We start from the raw sequence: 18,962 nt of genomic DNA, 5'->3' as shown, positions 1-18,962 counted from the left end.
CCTCTGCCCTATTCTTGAGGCCCATTGCAGGTGCCCATTTCCATTGCAGACTCTCCATTATCTAGTTTCCCCCACACCACCATGGGCGTCCACAAACCAGATTTCAGCCTCCTGGTAGGCAACTTTTCCTCACATTTCTCCCATAAACATTGGTTCAAATGCAGTTCTTTGACATAGATGCCTCAAAATGCAAATTTCCCTGGCAGAATAACACTTCAAAAACAATAAGTCTTAATACCTAAGTGTCAGGGAGTCTGGAGTCCTTGCCATATGTCAGAATGATAGGAAAATACAGAGCATAAAATTCAAGCTTCTGGAGGGCTGAGCCTATGACTGGTGCATCTCTATATTCATCCCCCCAAGAACACCCTGCTTTTATTCTGCCTTTTTTTTCATATTTTGTTATTTCTTCAGGAAAGGCAGGTTAGTGTCCATATACATTAGCTGCTAAGTCTTTCAAAACACATCTGCACATTAACAATGTGAAAATATTACATTACTGTCTCAGGTCCCCAATTTTCAATTTTGTAAACAATTGATAGCCTCCTTTCCAGAGAGTAAAAATTTCTCTCTCTCTCTCTCTCTCTCTCTCTCTCTCTCTCTCTCTCTCTCTCTCTCTCTCTCTCTCTCTCTCTCTCTCTATCTCCATGTTAAGTTAGAGCTGGAGATCCCTTAAAAATCATCTCTTGCCAGTATTTCTCAATTGCAAGTATGCATTATAATCAACTATGTCACTTTATAATATGACAGATATCTGGGTCCTACTCTATATCTAATGAGGCTCCCACAAGAGGGCATGGGCACCCAGATTTTCAAAAACATACCTCTGGTTGCTTCTAATGCAGACCCTTCATTCGTCTATTCCAAGCCCTTTATTTTAAAGATGTGGAACCTCAAGTCCAGAGAGGGAAGGGACTTGTCCAAAGTCACATAGCCAATTAGTGGCAGAGCTGACTTCCAAGTCCAATCTTGAAATAACCAATTCATTGCCTTTACTCACAACTATATGTTTAGAACTGCCCTTTCCCGGTGTAGATTACAAACTTAAATGTACCCAGCAAAAGCTATAAAGGAAAGAACTCTAAGAAAGAGGATAAAGGAAAAACAGGGAGAAGAAAAAAGAAAGCACAGTGGATTTCAAACTATTCAAAGACTTAGATGGGGATAAGAACCTGTGAAGGTCTGAAATTTCCAGTACTCACTAACTGGACAGAATCTGCATGGAAATGATTTGAGAGTCATACTGCAAGCACTATGGGAATTTTATGATTCCTGAGCTCAGTGGCTGCCATCTTTGTATTACTATTAATCAGCCAGGCTTGGTCCTCCATTCCCCAGTATAATCTCTTCAATTTTCACTAGCCCCAGATTATGTCATGTGACAGTGTCACCCTACACTGAATCCCACCCAATCTTCCATCTCTTTGCAAGTCAGATAGGCTCATAGTCATCCTTTCTGTATTAAAGCGACTTAAGAAGGGGCAGAGAAAATGACCCCATGGACCTACTTACAAGAGCTAGTTTTATCTTCAGATTTCTTGAGGGGAAGGGAAAGCTGAAAGCCTCCACAGCTTTTTCTGCCAACATATCAATAACATCCCAGTCTAGAGGAAGGATTTTTCACTGTCACAATTGTCTATTTGAAATAGGATCCTGAAAGAAATCAAGCTATCATAAATTCAAGATTAAGAAAAAGTGGCTAGGGGGTTGGTAGCACCAATTTCTCAACTACCTTAACCTTCTACCAATACACAAGTAACCCCTGCCTTCTGTATTTGTGATTTCTGCCCTTCTGAGCCTTGATAGAAGAAGTCACAAAATGATCCTTAAATCATTTTATGTATATAGCTTTCAGCTCCCCCATCTGTCACATACCTTCTCTGCTTATTCAAGCCCTCTCTACTCAATCTTGCCTCCCACCTTATTGAAATCAAAGTCATCCTAAGTGAGCTCCCTAGACTTCCCTTCCCCTTACATTTCTACCTAATATTGTATTTCCTTCTTTGTATCACCTATCTTCTCTGCAACGAATGAATGTATCCACCCACCCTTTCTTTAACTTCCAGCACTCTGGCTTCTATCCCCACCATTGTCTCACACTCTTTTATTTCGTCAGTAAACCCAACAAATGAGATCATACTTGTAAAGCATATAGCACAGCTTCTGACACGGAATAAGTGCTCAATAACATTGTAGTTCTTTCCAGCAAGTGCACACCTGCACATGTGCACACACACGCAGAGAATCAACTCCAGTGATTTTCCCTATCCCATCCTTTACCTCTTCATAACATTTGACACTGTTGACCACTCTCCTTCCATTTTTGAAACTTTCTCTCACCTGACTCTGGGAACACTATACATTAGTGTAGTACCTTATTACTTCTTTCTCTTTTGATAACTCTTTCTCCTCCTATACCCCTCCAAATGCAGTCACATCCAAAGGTTCAGAACTGAAATCTCTTCTCTTGTTAGATTCTTCCTTCCACAGAGCACTGCTGCCCAAACTGTAGTCCATGTACCAGTGCCCAAAGCAAACTGTCAGTTACTGGACCACAACAAGATAAGGAGCTTGTCCAGAATGTAAATCACTCACATCACTAAGCACATGGATTAGTTCAGCTGGCATTTTTTTTTTTTGGTAACAAAGCTCTTTCTCAATAAAAGAAGCAGTTCATTGATATATATTCTGCCACAAGTGCCTCCTTTCGTTACAGCCTGAAGCTTTGAGGAACATTACCTTTAAGGTCCCTAACACTTTTTGCCTTAAATATTCACCCCTATTCAAAGAACTTTGACTCAAATCAACATCTCTAACTCCAGCTTCTCCCCAAAGCTCCAAACCTGCACTCTAGCTGCCTGCCAGACCCCAACGACTGCCAACAACCTGGATATTCCATCAGCTCTTTAAAATCAACAAATCAAAAGCTAAACTCACACGTGAAATCCTTTTTGAAAACAAATAACAAACATACACATCTCCAAATATGTCTCTTTTATATATATTTTAATCATACACATAACACATGAATTCATTTTCCTTGTAAATATTTTGAAAGTTACACATAAGTTCCATTTTGCATACCACCAACAATCAAGGTCCACTCCCCTCCTCCCCAGAAATAACCATTGTTGACAGTTTGGATTTTGGTATCCTTCTAAATCTTTTTTCTATACATATGTACTTATAGAAAAGATAGGGCATTGTTTTGCTCTTTAAAAAAAAGTCTCAGTGTTATCATATAGTAATAGATCATTTTCAAATTGTTCTTTCCAATCATCAAAATATTCTGCAGATCTTTCCATGCCAATCCACATAGAGATATTTCATTTTTTTTCTTTTTTATTTCAGCATATTATGGGGGTACAAATGTTTAGGTTACGTATATTCGTATATTGCCCTTGCCCCACCCAAGTCAGAGCTTCAAGAGTATCCATCCCCCAGACGTTGTGCACTGTACCCATTAGGTGTGTATATACCCATCCCCTCCTCCCCATGAACACCTGCCTGACACCCGATGAATGTTATCACTATGTGTGCACTTAAGTGTTGATCAGTTAATACCAATTTGATGGTGAGTACATGTGGTGCTTATTTTTCCATTCTTGGGCTACTTCACTTAGTAAAATGGGTTCCAGCTGAGATATTGCATGCTTTTTAAAGCACTGAATAGCATTCCATAGACAAGACATCCACAATTTATTTAGCCATTATTTATTAATGGACATTGCAGCAGAGACATTGTTATATGTTCAGCAAACCACTCTATTTTCCTTCCGGGCACACAAGAGCTCACAGGTGGACAATATGACTAGTTATGGCCAATAGAATGGAGATGGAAATGATACATTCTACTTCTAGGCCTGGCCACTAAAATCTACAACAAATTCCTCTGCTCCTTTTCTTTCTCTTCTATGGTAACCAAAGAGGTCATATGTGGAAAATGGTGATATTACAAGATGGGAGAAAGTGGATTTCTGAATGACTATGAGGAATCATTCAGACTCCCCTCTCCTCATTGACCACATTGGACTTTCATGTGAGCAACCAATATATTTTTACTGTGTTAAGTCACTGAGATTTTAGGATTGTTTACTACAACAGCTATCATTGCTTATCCTAACTTTTTGGGTTTTTTGAGACAGAGTCTCATTCTGTCACCCAGGCTAGAGTGCAGTGACGTCATCATAGCTCACTGCAACATCAAACCCCTGGGGGCTCAAGAAATCCTCTTGCCTCAGCCTCCTGAGTAGCTCGGACTACAGGTGCGTGACACCACGCCTTGCTAATTTTTTCTATTTTTAGTAGAGACAGGATCTCGCTATTGCTCAGGTTGGTCTCAAACTCCTGAGCTCATGCAATCTTCCCACCTCAGCCTCCCAGAGTGCTAGGATTACAGGTGTGAGCCACCATGCCTGGCCTACTTAGCCTAACTTGTACTGAGCAAACAGGCTGGGTGGAAATTAAGGGCCAAGTGTTTAGGAGGTGAATATTTTCTTCTTTGTTCCATTCAGTGATTCAACTAAAAGCTCTAATTACAGTTGACGAGTATAAGAGCAGTGCTGATGCAACCAAATTAAAGAGTGAAGAGCCATATGCTTTAAAATAAAATTAAACATGATAAGGAACCCATGCAGTGTCCTCTAAAGTCCTTGAAAGTGCCAAAATTCCTATTCAGAATCTCCACAAAAGTCCTCATCTACTTTATCCCACTCCTAATTAAATCAGCTTCTCTCCGAGTACCAGCATTTAAAACCCATGTCTTATTCAGCTTGATAGTTCATTCTGCTTAATTATTAGTACCACAACAACATCATTTCATATTAATTTTCCTAACAAACAGAGAGAGAGTTTCAGCTATGTCATGGGAGAAATTGGATTGATGGGTCCACCTGTAAAGGTATGCATCCCTAGCAAGTTTCCAATATAAAATGAACTCTGAGTTCCAAGCAACTGCTTTACAACCCAGCTTTAAAAGCATCACCTATTCTTTATTTTTCCATATGATTATTTGAGGAAAAACAACAAACCTAGCCAAACAGCCCATAAGTGCCTCAAAGTACAGAATGTGTCATCTGCAACTCCTATCCCTTTCTGGTGCTACCCCAACACAGGGCCGGGCACACAGCCTACATTTTCTCCAGAGAAGAGGATAGGATTCACATAAAGAGTTCAGTTGAATGGCAAACTACACTTGCCTTCTCCATACCTGTTCCTTTTATTTTCTCTCTTCCTTCACCTCCACACTTCTTAAAAGAGTAGTCTGTCAGGGCAAATCACTCAACTTCTCTGACTCAGTTTCCACATGTGTATCATGGGGACACAGGAATTTACTTAACTGATGTAAAATGCTGAGGACAGTGTCTGACTATTTTTTAAGAAGTTTTTTTTTATTTCAAAATATTAAGGGGGTACAAAGATTTTTGTTACATGGATACCTTGTATAATGCGTAAGTCAGGGATTTTAGTGTGCCCGTCACTGAATAGTGTTCACTGTACCCAGTAAGTAAGTTTTTATCCCTCACATCCCCACCTCCCTCCTATCCTCCCCACCTCCAGTGTCTGACTATTTAACAAAAGTGATCCATCATTATTATCTTACCTCCTGGCTCACAATCAATGAATTACTGTTACTGATAATGCGAGTCAGGCCCCCCTCAGGTGTGTTGGAGTGAAAAAAGAGTTGAGCATCACTGTCTGAGATAGCACCTCTGTGGATTTCAGAACTTAGTCTTTGTAACTGCCTTGAGGAATGCTGATGGACTCAGGAGTACTTCCCAGCGTCGATTTGCAGACAAATCTTTATGTCCACTAAAAGCACACGGAAAGAACAGTGTTCCCAAAGTGAGTAAATTCAAATGCTTCCAGGGGTGTTGCACACACTGCATGATAACATCCCCCCTGTGTGGGGATAGGGCTGCTTTGAGGCAAGTAGGAGATTTTCCCAAACCAAAGGGGTCAGTAGGTCTGCAGACCTTCCTCTCCAGAACGGATCTTCAAAACTGATTGATTAATTATCTTATCAGAAACAAAAGATACCTTCATATATGTATATTTGTTCATATATATTATATAAACTATGGCACAGTATACAAAAAGAAATATTAAATATTAGGTACAGATAAAAATGGTCTTTTGCTGATTATCCCAGCTGTGTTGTTCAGTGTACAAGGGACCCTCAGGGCAAGGTTCATTGTTATTGGAATATTTATAAATCTATATTTCAAAGTTAAAAAAAAAAGAGTAGTCTGCTTCTCTTCAAGTACCAGCACTGAAGAGCCTCAATTCCTTCCCTCCCATTTGTGTCTCAGCCCACTTGGACTGGGCTCCTTTTGGTACCATTCTACTGAATCTGCTCTCTTAAAGGTCACTAACACTCTGAGTGCCGAATCGAGTGGGCCCTGCCACTGTTGTCATCTTTCTTGACCTCTATGCTGTATTTGACACTGTGGACCAGATCTTCCCTCTCTTCAGGTTTTCCTCCTGTTTCTCTGATTATTAATTCCCCTCCTTCATCAACTTCTCTTCCGCTGCCTAACCCTTAAAGTTTACCATTTCCAGAGATCCTATTCATGATGCCCTTCTCATATCATTCTGCAAACTCTCCCAGAGAAATCTTCTCCACTCCTGACTTCAACTACCACACTGATGATACATATTTTTTTCTCCAACCTACACATCTCTCCTCTACTCCAGACCCATATTTTAAACTGTCTACTGGACCTCTCCCACTGAGATCTCTATTTTGTTTGGAGACAGTGTCTCAGTCTGTCACCTAGGCTGGAGTACAGTGGTGCAATCATAGCTCACTGCAGCCTTGAACTCCTGGGCTCAAGCTATCCTCCTGCCTCAGCCTCCCAAATAGGACTACAAGCATGTGCCACCATGCCAGGCTAATTTTTCTACTTTTTAATTTTTTGTAGAGATGGAATCTCACTATGTTGCTCAGGCTGGTCTCAAACACCGGACCTCAAGGGATCCTCCCATCTCAGTCTCCCAAAGTGCTGGGATTACAAGTGTGAGCCACCATGCCCTGCCTCACTGATCTCTATTAATGGCACTGACACCTATCAAGTCACCTAAACTAGAAATCTGGGAGTCATACAAAACTTTTTCCTCTATCCAGTACCCAACCATATTCATTTGGTCACAAAGTCCTATTATATCTTGTTTGGAATTTCCCCTTAATCGTATTCCCTCCTCATTATTTCCAGTGTCACTGCCTTTGTTCTGACCCTTTATCATCTCTCACTTGGATTTTTGCAACAACCTTTTAATCACTCCCCTTGCATCCATTCTTGCCTCCTTTCAAACTGTCCTCTATGTAGTTGTTGAAGTGAACTTTAGAAATTGCCAGTAATAGTCTGTCCTGCCTCTGCCCCAAAATGGTCAATGCTAAATCCAAGTATTAATACTTTAGCATGACACAAGGAGGTCCTTCATAATCACTCTAACCTCCCTTTCTATCAAGATCATCTGACATTGTTTTAATCAAACTGAACTTCTTGCAGCTCCCTGAACACTCTATGCCCCTTTACATTTCTGTGTCGCTGCATATGCTATTTCTAATGCCTGGAATGACTTTTCCCTTCTTCTTCATTTTTGAAACATTGCTCAAATGTCACCTCCTTTGCGAACACTTTCCAGGTTCCCCAGAACAAAGATATACTATTCTTCCTCTGAGCTAGCATTTTGTCCAGGATAATCATCACACTTATTATTCTGTATTTCAAGGATTTATGTGGGGCTCGGTGTGGAAGACAGATCATGTGTGAAGCTATAAGTGCATTAAAGGCAGGAAATTGTATCTTATATGTCTTTAAATATCCAATACCTACCACAGTGTCTGGCACACAGTAAGTGCTCAATAAATGTTTGGTGAAAGGATGAATATGGTTGGCTCCTAGAAAGACACTAACCCCATTCTCATAAAAAAAAAATACCCCACAGAATTGCATGCATTGGGACGCATGCATTATTTAGAGCTCAAGCCTCTGGGTTCAGAGTGAATGACTATTTGAACTCTATTCTGAAGGTTCCTAGGGCAATAATTGAAAGCTCTGTAGCAGCAACCAGAACTACAATAAAGAAGAAACTAAGTTACTTAGTTACTTGTGGCACTGTGATATCTCTTTCTGTTCTCTATTACGTTCAGTTTTGGGACTGAAGAAGAAAAACACTGGCCCCGAGGCTAGTGCTGGAGGTGGGAGTGGACGGGGGATGAGAATTAGCTGACTCCGTCAGACTCATTCACACATTTTGGTTTCCATGGAGGAAAGAGAGCACACGTGTGATGTCGTCAAGACTACAAAATCTTCCCTTGTCATTCTTGTCTCCAAAGAAGTCAAACATCTTTCACAGTCTCTATTCTCTGAATTACCCTCACACCCATCACTAGTCACACAAAAAAACCTTTTTGAGGGAGGAAAGTCAATGATATTTTAGAATGTAGTCAGTCAATCTAATCACCTCTTTTTATCATCATACTAGAAGTATGTCTTGATGAAGCTTAATATAACACAAAAGAAAAAGATTTACAAAGGAATAAAATTCCAACCAGAACTCAGCAGAATAAAAGTGGCTAGAGGCAAAGAGTGTGAGTTCTAAAGGTGCTGTCATAGCTAATGGTACAAATAAAACACAGGAGTCTATGCAAATCTCACCTAGGTTTGCTCACTGACTTGGTTGTCAATGTCCTATGTTCTCAATTGTACCGATTAATACTAGGGGGAAGAATCAGTGAGGACCTGGCAAGGCAGAGCTTAATCTCTGCTATGGACTAAATTGTGTCCTTCTCAACATTCGTTATGTTGAAGCCCTAATCCCCACTGTGACTTGGAGACAGAGCCTATAAGGAGATAATTAAGGTTCAATGAAGTCATAAGAGTGGACCCGAATTCAATAGGATTAGTGTCCTTATAAGAAGAGATACCAGAGAACTTGTTCTCTTTCTCTCTCTCTCTACCATGTAAGGGCACAGCAAGAAGCTGGTCCCCTGCAAGCCAGGAAGAGTGCCCTTTCCAGAACTGGACCATGCTGGTTCCTGATCTCAGGCTTCTATCTTCCAGAACTGCGAGAAATAAATTTCTGTTGTTTAAGCCCCCTAGTCTATGGTATTTTGTTATGGCAGCCAGAGCTGACCAAGACATCCTTATAGGCTTTCTCCTAGGGATAGCAACCCCATGTAATTAGTAATGAGTTAATGTAGTATATATTGTCTGCTCCCAGTTCCCTCAATCCTTTCATTTCTCAAGAAGCTTGCAGCAAGTCTGAAATTGCATTAAAATCACTTCTCCCTGATCCACTTGTTGGTCCTTTTCTAGGCTTTGTTCATGTGAACAATTCAAGATATGTCTATTCTTATGCCTTTCATTCTTGAAATTCCACAGAAGTTTGCAGATTGGACAAAGTTCTCCACTCCAGGCCTCCATTTCTCCTACGAAGAAGTTTTGGAGTAGAATAAGGCTGCAGTTCTATGCTGCAGCTGGAGACAAAGTGAACATTCTTGGGAAATGATACAAACACAAGAGAGGATTTCAAGAACAAACAAAATTTCCAGGCAAGAATATGGGGAGGTGGTTAAATAGAAAAGCAGTATGACTACAGAGCAATGCATCATACGACAGGTGTGGAGTGGACAGCAAATGAGTAGGAATGACAACAGCTGGTGTGATGTGCCCTCCTATCACTTCTAGAGCCCCTATTACAATTTGTAGTGAAACTATCCTCCCCAGCACTTGATCGATTTGGAAAGAGTACACTTGAAGGATTCAATGGTAATGAATTACAGATGGGTATTTACTTCACAGGGCTGTTCGGGAAGTTAAGTGAAATAATATATGGAAAGTGCTTAACATGCAACCAGACTTATAGTAATCACTCCATAGGTGAGAGCAGTAGTAGTAATTGTTGGTTAAATTGAGGCCTTTTTTTTTTATTGCGGTAACTGTGTTCCTGGCAATGTTAGATTTGCTCTGAGTTGGTTTTGTAGTGGCATCGATTGTAGTGGTGAGGGGAGACACGTGTGTTGATAGCAGTCCTAGAAAATAACATGAAAACAATGAATCAAGAAATAGATGAAATGTGCCACTCATCCAGCTACACAAGGTTAAGAGTCATCAGTGACACCTTCCACTCTCTCTCTGCTACCTACTCTCAATCTACCATCAAGCTCTATCAATTTCTTCTCTTAAATATAAATATCTCTTGACTGGCTACCTATGTGTTTGCCAACTTCCATCTGTTACCCCTCCCTCATTGTCTATTCTTCACAAAAAGGTCAAAGGAATCTTTTTGACATGTAAATTAGGACACCCCAGTGACAATTTGAACTCGTGCATTTACCTCCACTCCTTTGCCAAACCCATTAAAATGACGGTGATTTTGGTAGAGAAGATAACAATGCAATTTTTGAAGCTAGAAAATAGTAATACAAGGAAACTGACTTAGCACACCTGAGGAAATTGAATCTAAAACTGGCAGTGGAAAAAGTTGACAAGCAACACAGTTCACAACAAAGAACCTCCAAACAGGCTCAAAAATTGGTGATACCAGTACTTCTGGAAGTGGAGGTGAAAGTGAGGCTGAAAAGGAAAGTGGTGGTTGAAATTTTTATTAAGCAGTTAGATCCCAAGATCTCATCCACAACTCCACACAGTTGGGTGATTTTTGTGACTGTTTCTGACGCCAACCCCCATAAGATGTGAGGTTTATTCTCTAGAGAGAGTAAAGCAAAGGGTTTCTGGACGGGGGAAACATTGAGCACAGTTGGGGAAAAGATACCATATGGAAAACAGGTTATGTTCCTGTTTACCTATCAATTGTTGAGACCTCCTAACCCCTTACCCCACTTAGTTCTCAGAATGCTGAAAGTCAGGCTTACAAACTCCAGGCAGGGTATAGGAAGATTCTTCTTTGGGAATGTGAAAAAACCCAGGAAAAATAACTAAAGGTGCTCATATAAGGGATTGTACAACGAAAAGACCCAGACAGATCACCTTGAAGTGAAACCCATTGTGGTAGACAGACCCTATGATAATTCTCAGTGATTCCCACCTCCTGGTGTTCATACCTTTGTGTAATTCTGTCTCTTGGAATACAGGTAGGAACTGTGACTTGCTTCTAATCTAACAGAATATGGCAAAGGTGATGGGATGTTGCTCTTCTGATTAAGTTATATTATATAAAAGGCTCTGCCTTAGCAGACTGAAGCCAGGGTCTCTTGTTGTGGGCTTGATGAAATAAGAGGCTATGTTGGAGAAGCTCACGTAGCAAGTAACTGCCAATGGCCTTAAGGAACTGTGGATGGCCTCTAAGACCTGAGGGCAGCCTCCAACCAACAGTTAGCAAAAAGCCAAGGTCCTTAGTTATGTGGCTTCCAGGAAATAAATTCTGCCAACAACATGAATAAACTTGGTAGCAAATTTTTCCCCAGTCAAAACTTTAGATGAGATTGCATCCTAACCAACACCTTGATTGCAATCTGGGGAGACCCTTAACAGAGCACTCAGCTACACCAGACCTGAACTCCTGATGCACAGAAACCATGAGATTATCATTATGTGGTGTTTTAAGCCACTAAATTTGTGGTAATTTGTTACACCACAATAGAAAATGAATACACTCATAGTCTGCAAGTCTCACTAAGGTCTGTGATCTTCTAATAGGCTTTTTAGGAGCCTACACACAAATATGAGCAAATGGCCAAAGACGATGAGGTATCTGAGGAAAGTCTCTGATATCAAAGAGACCTAAACCAACCAACAAACCAAAAACTTAAAAGAAACAAAGAGATGAAAATTCATAACCATTATTGTCCTCAAAGATATGAGAAGATATTGCATCCATCAAACAAGAACAAGATAACATTTTAAAAGATCCTCAGAGAGCAAAAAAAAAAATGCTCTTAAAAATTCCTTCCCTTTGACAGACTGCTGGTACTTTTTGCATGCATGATCTCTTTGCCAGTGGCTGAATAGTGATGTAGAACTTGCCTAAGAATTTAGTTCCCTTCATCGTTCCCTGTCCCTCACCCTGAAGGTGAGGTGGTAGGTGCTGTTTTGAAGTTGTCACTTTTGGGCTACTTAGAAACTCTTTTTTTACCCTTTTAACTAAGTAACTGTTTTTTTCTAGTAACATTTATTTGTTTTGAATTCTCTTTGTTCAAGTTACTGGTGTGTTTGTGTCTCCTCACGAGATTCTGGCTAATATATTGACAAATGAGAATCTAGATTCAGCAAGTGTGTTTCAAAATAATAAGAAATATTTTATTAAAAAATTAATAAAAGCAAATATTAAGAAAACTTTCAGATTCCTAGTCAACTCATACTGCAAAAAATCCTAAAGAAAGTTATTCAGGCTGGAGAATGGTTGAAATGTTCTTTCCTAATAATAGAGTTACACATTTTACAAGGATTTTTCTTCTCCTCACTAGCTATTTGGGGCTCTTAGATATCATTTTCCTGTGTATTAAACTAATATACTAAAATAACTAATATTTTTAGGTTAATATAACTATATTTATATCAAAATCTTTGTCTGTATATCCATACCTATATCTGTGTATTGCAGCTCCAGATTTTTGAGGACTTTGTTCACATGCATAAGCTTGTCAGTGGTATAGAGCCCTTCAAAGACTTTAAAGCATAAATTTTCTCTGTCAAAAGTATGCATTTTCTTGGTGGTTCTCTAAAATATCAATACTATTTTATATACTTGGAAAGAGAGTGCATTTCCCCTTGTTAGAACAGAATTATCAATAACACTAATCATTGTCCATGTGTTAAGTAGCATATATCTAAATTTTATTTAGATACTACAAATTTTAATTATTCCTGGGTTTTGAATATCCTCTTTTTTTATTTCAAAATATTAAGGGAATGCAAGTGTTTTTGTTATATGGATGAACTGAATAATGCTGAAGTCAGGGCGTTTAGTGTGCCTGTCACCAAAGTAGTATACATTGTATCCCATAGGTATGCTTGGATCATTTATATTTTTATTAATAATTTGTAATTAGATTTTCATTATTAATTTTTAAAGGAATATAAAATATTTTCCCTGTTTTTTGTTTCTTTCTTTATAGTATATATTTGAAAACATTTAAATATCTTATGTTTTAAGCCATATCTATTGCATTAAAATAATTCACCCAAATTTTTTACACTAGTGCATATATATGTGTACATATTTTTATGAATTGGATATGTCTAGGATTGTTTTGTTTTTACTAAGAGCAGTAATATAGAATTGAACTGTGATTTTTCCCTTTTATTTGTAATTGATTTGCTATATCTTCCAAAAATATTTCTAAAACAATCTATCATTTTGCAAGGATTTGTGAGGCTACATATTACATTTTATATGTACTTGAATCTATTTCTGTAACCTCTTCATTTACATCTTATTTGTGTGTATACACGTAATGGCAATATCTTAAAAAATAAAAATAAACACTGAAAATCCTGACTTGAAAAAAAAAATCCTTCCCTTGAATTTCTTATTAGAAAGTGTTGTATAATGAAGAATTCGTCTGATCTTTGGCCAGTTTCCTGGAATGGAGCACCTAAACTCTTGAAATTTCTTAAGTGATATGAGTGTCTTTATTATTTGTGGTGGGCCTTTGGGACCATGCTTGAATTTGTGCTAATGAGGTGACTCATGGTGGGCTCCTGGATAGTTTCAAGATTGGGGTTGACCATGTTGAAAAGACCAATCATGTGATTAGAAGGTTAAGGCTTTGAGCTAGATGATATCAGCCCAAGCTAACCTCTGGGGAGGGAAAGGGGGATTGGAGATTGAGTTAAATCACATGGTCAATGATTCAACCAGGCGTGCCCGTATAATGAAACCCCAGTGAAAACTCTGGACATCAAGGCTCAAGGTGAGTTTCTTGGAATACATTGATGTGCCAGGGGGTGACATATCCTGATTCCACAGGGGGAGGACATGGGAACTCCACAATTGGGACCCTCCTAGACCTCATCCTCTAGGTTTCTTCATTTGGCTAGTCCTGATTTGCATCCTTTAAAATAAAACTATTAATATAATCATAAACATAATGTTTTCCTGAGTTCTGGGAGTTATTCCACAGAATTATCAAACCCAAGGGGCTCATTGAAATCCCCAAATTAGTAGCCAGCTGGTCAGAAGTACAGGTGACCTAGGGACTCCTGAACTCGTGGCTGGTATCTGAAGGGAGGACAGTCTTGTTGGGGACTGTGCCATTAACCAGTAGACTTGATGCTAACTCTAGGTAGTTAGTGTCAGAATTGCATTGCAGTATTACAGAATGTGTAATACAGCTGTGGCGAATATCTATGTGTTTCTTCAAACTGCATATAAAGCAAAATTTTCAAAAAATAAAAACTACTTTTAAAAGAAAATTCAAATCAGATCATGTTACCAAATTGCTTAAAATCCTTAGTGGTTTACCATTGCAGTTAGAATAAAATCCTAATTCTTTCCCTTGATTTATATGCTTCATCATGATTTCAATCCTGCCTAACTATCTTATTTCATCTCATACCACTCTCTCCCTTGATCTCTAGGTTCCAGTCACTCTGGTTTACTTTATCTTCCTCCAACACAATAATAGGCTTATGCCCATCTCAGGCCCTTTTTCTTCCTATTCCCTTTGCCTAGAATCCCTTTCCCCAGATCTTTTCATAGTTACCTCTTTCTTTTCACAATAACCAGCTGAAAGTTGCCTCTTCAGAGAAGCCTTGCATGACCATTCAATCTCAAATAACCTCAAACAATCAGACAAACCCAAATTAAAGTCCATTCTACAAGTCAGCTGGCCTATACTCTTCAAAAAATGTCAATGTCATGAAAACAGGAACTATTCTAAATTAAAGGAGACTAAAGAGACAGAAGAACTAAACATAATCTATTATTTGACCCTATCAATATTTCCCTCCCAAAAAAAAAACCTATACAGAGCATTATTGGGGCAATTGGAGAAATTCAAATATTCATTGTATGCTAGATAATATTATCATTGTTAAATTTCCTGAGTATAATCATTGTATTGTGTGTGCAAGAGAATGTCCTCCCTCTTTATGAGATCCATGCTGAAATTACTTATGGATGGAGTGTCATTATGCCTGCAACTAACTTTCATTTGGCTCAGCTAAAAATAGATAGGTAGATATAATTATAGGTATCAAGTAAATGTCGCAAAAATGTTAACAACTGGTGAATATTGGTGAAGAATATTTGAGCATTCACTGTATTATTCTTGTGACTTTTCTGTAGGGTTGAAAATTTTCCAAATCAAAAGTTAGTGGGGAACTTTATTTAGTAGGTTTGTTGTTGGTAGTAGCACTGGTGAAGTAATTAACTTCAAACTATTTTTGATGTGTATAGGATTAAGGAAATGAGTAAATATGTTGATCAGAGTAGTCTTCCAGGCACTTTCTATCACATCATCGTGTTTTATTTCCTTTATCACATTTATCATTTTCTGAAACATTTTCTTATTTATGTGTTTATTTGTCTGTTTAATGTATTTCCCCAGCCCCTATCCTATAAATGCTGTTTAAGCAGAATTGATGTCTTCCTTGTTTTTTGGTGAATCCTCAGCATTCAAACAAGTGCCTGGCACATAGTAGATAGTAAATAATTACTTGTGGAATAGATGAATGAATGAAGCAATCCAAAGAAACCCTGAGTCAGGCAGCAGCAGTTTTGCTCCTAGGGCCAAGTTAAGGCCCTATGGCCCAGTTGGGAAAGGCCTTTGTTATGGTAGAGACCTGTGAAGCTGAGAGAGAGAAAGAGGGGAACTCAGCCTAGTTCTGCCATATGAAGTATAGATAAAGGGAAGGCCCTACTAGAAATAGCAGTGACCCCAAAGGTCATAACTAGAAGACAGGGACTTTTAAAACCAAAAGGTGAATGATGGCAGAGAGGTCCTGGAAATGATTTGCAATGCTTTAATCTCCATCTAAGATAACTGAGTTATGTGACAATTTGTCCTTTGTCACATAACTCAGTTATCTTAGATGGAGAAGTCTTCAATTGTGTAAAGACTCTTCCCTGAGATTCCCTCTTACCAGAGAATGGGTGAACTGTGCATTTTGAGCTAACTCTCAGTAAGGCAGAACTACAGGGGAAGAGAAAAATGGGCCACCAGGAACACTGCTGGTGATTCTTTAAAGGAAAGCAAAGCCACCTTCCTCCCTCCCCAACCGGTTTCATCACAGCAATTCTGCCTGTCAAACCCTCTTTTCTTAAATTCCTTTCCATGCCTGTTTCTTCCTCCTCTATCACTTTCCTTCCTAGAGTTGGTGTCAGAAAGAAGTGTGTGTGGAGACTGGTGAGGTAGTAAAGTAAATCTGTGCAGGGACAATTCTTGCTAACATTATCCTTTTTTTACCCCCTTTTTGGATAAGGACACTCACACATTCAAATACTGAGGATGAAGTGTCCACCTGCCTCCATTGTTGACACCACACCATGAGGGTTCTAAGACAGAATCTTTTCCACTCTCTAAACACCATCACATTGGGGTGATGTATCAACTCTACACTCTCTCTCTCACCTCTCTTGCGATCTGCCACACCATATTCCATCACTTTTTTCTCTATTCCATTAGAGCAATCTGTTTTTTCTTATTAATCTGAGCTCAGTTTAGATCCTTTGCAATTCAGGACTTCATGGCTGTTTCTCATCATCTTTCCTGCATATCTAAGTCATAGTAAGTTAAAGATTCTACAAAGATCCTTTTTTTTTTTTTTTTGTCATCCTTCTTCAAACTATCCTCCATCTCCTAATCTGCTTTCAGGTCCACAACCATCCCACTCATGCCTGCCTACAAAGACCTTTCTCTCATCCCCTGGTCATTCATCATCAGTTAGAATTTCAAATTAGGAATTCCATTAATATGTTGAGTCCATAGAAGCCAAATGACCCATTATGGACTGAAGCCAAATGTATAGGCAGGTGGTTAAGCAGGTAGGGCCAGCAGTCTTGGCACAAGCCTTTAACAAGACCTGAAACTAGAAGTTGCAGCAAAAATCAAGAAAGAATCATGATTTTACAAATTACCCCAAATTAGCTGGATGTCAGCTCAAGGGGAACAAAGCAGATTTGTAGATGCTTCCAGAACAATGTCAAGGATAATTTTTCTTACTGGTTGGTTTTACCATGTCACACCTATACTCAAACAACCTGCATTGGCTCCCAATTACCTTTAAAATCAAATCTTCAAATTCTTCAGTCTGGCATTCAAAGCCTTTTATATCTCTCTTCTCTCTACCACTCAGTTTACTCCAATCTCATCTCTCATTAATTCTTGGTATGGTCCCTCTGCCTCAACCAGCCTGGCTCATTCTCACCACCAGGTTTCCATTCTTGCCCCTCTCTTTGCCTGTAATGCTCTTCCCCTCCACTTCCACCTTGCTGATCTCTGTTAACTGCATTATTCAAGACCAAGTTCAAGACATGACCCCTTACAAGAAGCTGTTTCTTGTAAGACAGGATCACTGATATTTTGTGCTAAAACAGACTTCAGAGCTAGCTGATCAAGCTGAACTTTGTCCTCACCTCCATTCTTCAGATGAGAAAACTTGAAGCCAAAAGATATCAAATGATTTGTAAGAGATCATGCTGTGAGTGTAGTAGTAGAATCTTAATCTGAAGCCAGATTTCCTTACTCTCTGTGCAATTTCCTCTCTACTCTGTCACACTTTGTCCCTATCCCCTCAACACACCAGAAAAGTACAAAGTATAGTGTCATGATCATAAACTGGCATCTGTGTTTGGATTGTGTTTCACCTGTATTTGGCTTATCTTGACCACGAAGTTCTAATGATTTTTGTGAGAAGGATCGTGTCTAATATTTCTGTCCCTTTTCCATCTCCATGGCACCTAACAAAGGTGTATACATCTCAGACTGGCAGTAAATGCATCTTAACTGTGGAGTGCTTCATTTTAAGAAAATATAAAAATAGAACCAATAAAATAAGTACACTCTGGGTGGATTATTATATTACACATATATTCAGAAAGATTCCTCTAAACAGGGACCTCCTATAGTGAGCTTGGTTACAGATCATTAACTACTGTCCAGAGAGAGAGAGTGAGAGCTGAGAAACCTCAAGATAAAATTATAAGAGTCACTACTCCTCTTACAATCTCGAGAAAGAAAAGGACATTAAGGCAGGCTTCCCATTCTGCTATGCAGAGGATTTCCACAGCCCCTGTCTCACCATTCCCAGCTCAGCCTTGTGCTCTGCTCTCCCTCAGCTGGGAGTTGAGTGACACAAGTTCTAAATGTCTGTTCCACCACTAATTATCTCTGTGACCTAGGACATGGCACTTAATCTCACCGGACTTGTGTTTTCTCATCTGTAAAAGGTTAAGGGGCAGAGGTGTGCGATGAAAAGTACAGACTTGCTTGCCTCACACATTTGTTGTGAGGCTCAAGTGAGATAATATATGTGAAAGTACTTTAAAAATCAGAAGGCATTATATGAATGCAAGGTATTAACTTTTTAATGTTACAATCCTCTATCAATTAAATCCTAGGAGACTAGAGTGAGTGAAGCGTAACAAGTTTGTGTTTTAATCCCATGTAAATTAATTGTCTGAATCCTTGATCTTCTCCATAAGTGCTGCTCTTCATCCCATCTCTTTATTTTATTTAGTAGATTATTGTAAAGTTTGCTATTTTGGCTTTGCACATTGTCAAGGTGGCAGGGATGGGGGAGGTGGGCAGCCGCTAAGACTCAGGAGAGGCACTGATTTCTTCCCAAATTGCTTTATAAGGGAGGAATTAGGGAATTCGTAGCTACTGGTCAAGAGGGAAAGAGCTTTCACTCTAGCACTCCAGTGCCACTCTCTCATTCAATCATGAAAAGGAAATGAAAAAAATGGAGGGAGAAGAGATTTAATTTTGCCACATTTTTCACATTTTCTCTTCTTTGCCTCTCCAGAACTCCAAGCATGGTTGAAATCTA

The sequence above is a fragment of the Lemur catta genome, chromosome X, assembly GCF_020740605.2.
Source record: "Lemur catta isolate mLemCat1 chromosome X, mLemCat1.pri, whole genome shotgun sequence".
NCBI lineage: Eukaryota > Metazoa > Chordata > Mammalia > Primates > Lemuridae > Lemur > Lemur catta.
The sequence above is the reverse complement of the archived record's forward strand: the minus strand, read 5'-3'. Positions refer to the sequence as shown.